Source organism: Mesitornis unicolor, unplaced genomic scaffold (assembly GCF_000695765.1).
Source record: "Mesitornis unicolor isolate BGI_N332 unplaced genomic scaffold, ASM69576v1 scaffold8892, whole genome shotgun sequence".
Taxonomy (NCBI): Eukaryota; Metazoa; Chordata; class Aves; order Mesitornithiformes; family Mesitornithidae; genus Mesitornis; species Mesitornis unicolor.
This window is the reverse complement of record NW_010171197.1, coordinates 93,584-99,138: the sequence shown is the minus strand read 5'-3', so window position 1 is coordinate 99,138 and position 5,555 is coordinate 93,584.

Below are 5,555 nucleotides of genomic sequence, written 5' to 3'. Positions count from 1 at the left end.
ACCTCAGAACACCCAGTGCAGGCTCCTCATGTCCCACCTTTCGGTTTTACCCTTTCCCAAAGCACAGCCACCATCGGTCCTGCGCCCCATGCGCCGCACTGGCGTCCCCAGCCGCGGCTGCTGGGGGCATCGGGAGGCCCAGGGCTGGAGCCCCGAGCACAGCATGAGGTTTGTTTAACACCGCTCAGATGTCAGGTTTTAGACAGGATAGCGTGGAGCTATGACAGCTGTCTTTTAAATTATGCAGAAGAACAAGCTGAGGACAAATACAACCGAGCAGTGGCTTGTTAAAGGAATCTACCACACAGAGCAATGCTTATTTCTTCAGAAAACCCATAGTATGCTTTGCAATAAAATCAAGTGAAATTGTAGGTGCGTGTATCTTCTGCCGTGCTTGCTAGATATCATGGCACAAATACATATTACCAACCTAAAATATGCACACACACTCACACATATATATCTCTCTTCTGAGATGACTGATAACTTATCCGTTGCCAAAATGAGATGGAATATTTACAGAACATGTATAGTTAATATACCCACTCACGGACTACTTTTGAAAAATCTAATTCATAAATATACATTAAGTTAGCAACCATACATGCACGCATCAACAGGATATTGCAATGACGGAGCGGCTATCAGTTCACAACGTGGGGGACGCGTTAAATCGCTCCTGAATGCCAAGCAGAACTGGGAGCCTTTCAGCAGAGCTCAACCAGAGCCTGCTCTGGAGACTCAGCACTGGGAATCCCGTTCTGTCCAGAGGCTCAGATGCCGCAGTGTAATCTGTGTACAAATCCCCAGCTTACAAGCAGAGGATCCCCAGCAGAATATTGCCCCTGCTACCACCTGCACAAGAAATATTTTCAGTATTGAAGCCTGAATTTAGGAAAGTCGTAGTATCCAAAGTTCGGGTTTTTTCCCTTTTCCAGTCCAAAACAAAATTATTGTTACAGTACAGAAGAAAATATGAGTGAAGAGACAGAAAATATTTGAAACACTTTCAGGTAAACACTGAAACTACATGGAAAATGTTTGAAACATAAATGTTCCTATGTAAGTTATGGGAAAGGTTTTCTGAAGCATGCACTAATTAAGACGTACCAGATACAGGGAAGTGTACACAGCCATACCTGTGATACCGTGGGGAAAACAAATACTGAAAAAGGTGAAGTTGTCTTCCTCTCCTTTAGAGTAGGTTTCAGCTGTTCTATTTTAACAGTATCAGGTGAAGAACGGCTGTAAAACTGCACGTGAACGAGACCCTGCTCTACTAAAATGCAAAATAAGCCAACAAACGACTGGAGAAAACCAATCCAGCTCTGAACACGGCATCGCTGTGATTCCCCATTCCTGTTTCCTAATGATACACCAGTGTGCATAGATAGCTTCATGTAGATCGCTCCACAACAAAAATTATAAACCACTTCAACAGATGTAATATAAATGATAGCAGGAAAACAGATACACATTAATAACAACAAAATACTTGATATAAAATAAACCCAGGAAGGACATTAAAAAACTGCCCCCATGGGTGGAAGTGTTTGAGCAAATAAAACTGTATTTTAGATTGTAACCTTCTTTTATAGCTTTTTTTTCATTGGCATTTGTTTTTTATTCATTTTCTTCCTTAGCACTGTCTTCAATGGTACCATGCCACCATGACCAAAGTGACAGACTTTTGTCTCTGCTGGATTAATCAGTGTGTTCTTTGATCCATAACATATGCTCCTGGTAGACATTTAGTGTCAACATATTCAAGATTTGTGGTCTGGCAGTTTGGTGCCTGATGTTAACCCAGCTGAGAGACAGTTCAGAGCAGTTAATTTTTTCATTTTTTTATTGAGCCTGCCTTTCACCCATAATAGAGCTTAAACAACAAAATAAAAGATGCGATGTTAAATATTTGGGTGGGTATCTTTGCTTGGAGATCCATTTTTTGGCGGGTAAGAAAGCACGGCGGAGCTGCCCAGACAAACACCAGCTCTCCATAGGCACATACATTTATGTGCACGTACATTTCTGTGCACATACATTTCTATGCACATACATTTCTGTGCACATACATTTCTATGCACATACATTTCTGTGCACATACATTTCTATGCACATACATTTCTGTGCACGTCTCAGGCCCAGGGTTTGGTGTTCGTGGTCAGGAAGGGACGTGAGCTCCTCACCACCACCGTGGAGGTCCCAGGGACCCATCCAGGACTGTGCTGTGCTCAGGATGAAGGGCAGGATACGGAGCAGGAGTAGGGCGATAACCCAAGGTACTTCTCCTTTAGTATACCAGTTAAATAAAAGGTATCCATTAATGAGATTCTAACTATTTAATGATTTTTTCATTGAGAGGTATAGCGCATGATCTATGGCTTGGCTGCTTCTTTGCTGATGGTATTGCTATAAAGTGCTGCATAATATATTGCTTTCTACTATGTCGTGCACAGACAGAAATGGCAAGTATGAAATGGGATTAACGGCCCTCAGAATAGTCTGGGCTTAAAATTACTGACACGAGGCTGGTGTCAAAACTCTGTTGGGCTTCAGAATGTGCTGAATTATTTCCTCATCCCCATCTTCTACAGCACACAGGCACATCCCTGCCTCTGGCCAACCTGTACAGGGCCCCAAAATGGTACAGAGGAGAGAGGATCTGGGTTTTTTGTTAAAAAGCACCATCCTGCCATGAAGAATTAAACAGAAAATGAATGGAGAAAGCAAATGTCAGCTGCTCCCTTTGACTTCAAGGTTCAGGAAACTCTGCTTAGTGGGAGTGGGAAAAGACTGGCAGGCTGAAATGTAAAAGAGCAATTGTATTATAAGAAGATTATGGGAGATTATTTTTCTTGCAGTCCCCAGATTTCTGCAAAAACAATCCTGAATTGCATCCTACAAGGCAAAATTAATTCACCCATTCCTCCAAACGACAGGGTTTTATTAACTGCGTATTCATTTGGTGTGCGCAAAATTAAAAATGGGCTCATATTACAAAGCGCTACACGCATCCTTCTTTCGTTTGACAACGTGGAGCTCAGTGTGATTAACAATGTGGCAGCTCATAGCAAGACGAAAAATAATTGTTTTTTCAATATACAGCCCCCATAATAATTCAGAAATCAATATGCATCCTGGGGGGGTTCCCGCAGAGCTCTGTGGAAGCGGGGTGGCCCGCACGCGTTCCCCGTGCATGTGAGGCTGTGGCAGCCCTGGCTGGCCAGGCCTTGGTTTTTAATGTTAACTACAACCACTGGGACTGGAATCACAGGTTCTGGGGGCCTGGCATGAATATGAATGAGACACCGGGCCATGGAGCTCCGCGCTGATTTTGACAGTTTAAAGGATCAGTTAGTTAATTAGAAGATGACACGGCACCTCGCATCCCTTGGCTCCGTCCTGCCTTCTGTCTCCTCTTTTCATTTTCTTTTTTTGACATGTCGGATTACATCATTACTTGTAGTTTCACTTGTTAGCCATGCCATGAAATGAGAATATTTTAAGCCGTAATTATAGTGATTTCTCTTCCCTGCTAGGAACATGAAACTCAAAGGAAGCATACAGAAACTCGAATTTCAAAAACTTAGGAATACATGCCCGGTATTTTATAACCTACTAACTACAACCAACAAAAATATTTTAGTAGCACAGAAAATCGTGCCATCATACTGGCAACCAGTCTAGTATTCTAAGTAGGTGCCCCCACCATCTGTGCTTTATTTGTGAGCTATTTAATGCTTTCCTAGCAAGTGTCTCAGAAATCCAGAGTCTCTTCCCCCCAGCCACGAGCTGGTTGTGCCTCTAGACATGTACACGCAATCCCATACATTCGCTGTATTGTGCTATCCTCAAAAATTATGAGTTTTGTATCATCATCACAGTCAGAAGAGGCAAAGATGATGAGAACAGAAAGCGCAGTCCTGTGTAGCAGCCCTCTCATTTGGGGGAACAGCAAAGAATATCAAAGACAGGGCATTAGAAATGTCATTGCAATGTTAACTTATTTCCCAGCCACACCTGAGATCCCAAAACAGACAGGCCATACACAAAACATAAAAATAAGGAAAAAACCCTGCAAAGCTGCAGTTGTACCATAAATCATAAAAACGTTCAAGTTTTGCACCCCAGTATCACATGCAGTGTAGCCATCACGCCACGAATTACAGACTTATAACAAGACTTTGGAAGAGCCACAACCACGTATGTTGTGTATGGCTGGGTAATCTTATTAATGCTCATCTTCTGACTGACTTTCTGCCTCCAAAATCCTTACTGAGGGCACTGCTCTGGTTCTGCAGAGGAAGGCAGAGAAGCACAGGCATCTCTCACCTCCTCTGAGGGCTCCAGGGGCAGTCACGGGGCAGGTTTGGGCTGGGGGAGAGCCCTCAGCTCTGGACATGGCAGGACCAGGGAGTGAACGTGTGCTCCAGCAGCAACAACCGTTGCTGGTTGTTACCGGTACCCATCGCTGTGTCTGACTGCCTGCACATCTCTTCTATCAAATGTTTATAGTTGTGTATTCGTTTCAATACTCTTTAATCAATACTGGTTATCAGAATATGTATTTTGAGGGAAGAAATTGCAGAGGAAGTGTTATCTACATAATAACTCTATGCAGTTAGCCAATGCAATAACCTATGCAGGTAATTTATTTTTTCCATTAAGGTAAACATGTTTCTCCCATTGATTCACGGGGCTCCACAGAAATACAGTGCTAATAACAAGTGGAAATCGCTTCCATTGCCATTTCAGATAGAGCAAAGTGATGTTACCTGGAGAAGGAACAAAGCTGGGAGTTGTGCGCCCTCCAACAGCAGACTTGACTTTCACTTCATGGAGCTAGAATTCCTTCCTTAAGGTGAACCGCCTTAGGCATGAAACGTGTCCTCTTGTGTCAGGGAAGGGATTAACACCTTACAGTGTCTGTTACCAAATCAATGTTATTGCAACAGTATTGATCTCATAATGAAACAAGAAATGTATTGCTGCAATCTCATAGGCTGGTGAGGTTACATTGTAAAGAGGATAAATGGAAACCAAATGTGATGCAATATTGGTGCATTTCACATGGCGAAAACAGAAAACACTGCACCAGAGCCCTAGCAGGACCGCAGCCACCTCCCGTGTTCCTGCACAGATTCACGATCACATTTGGTTGGTGCAGGTGCAGTTTCGGGTGCAGGCACGGCCTGTCCAGGGCTGTGAACCAGCCCGTGTGCCCCTGTGCCTCCCTGATTCTGTTCTGTCACCCCTACGTCTCAGCTTCAGTGCAAACACCTCTCCCAAGTTCAAAACCAGAAGTGAACACTTACATTTCCTGTGTTCCTGAAAGCCTTAAATCCCGTTTCTTCAAGGTCCAGTCATCTGGGTCTTTTCTGTACAGGGGCTCTAGCTGAGAATTAGCAATCAGATTCCTCATTGTCCACCTGAACCTAGAAATGAGCACAAAGGCAAACACATAAGCAACTTTTTTCATTCTGACTGCCATTTACCATTAATACTTAATATTCCTACATATCCTTTTCATCAGATGGTTAATATAAAACCTA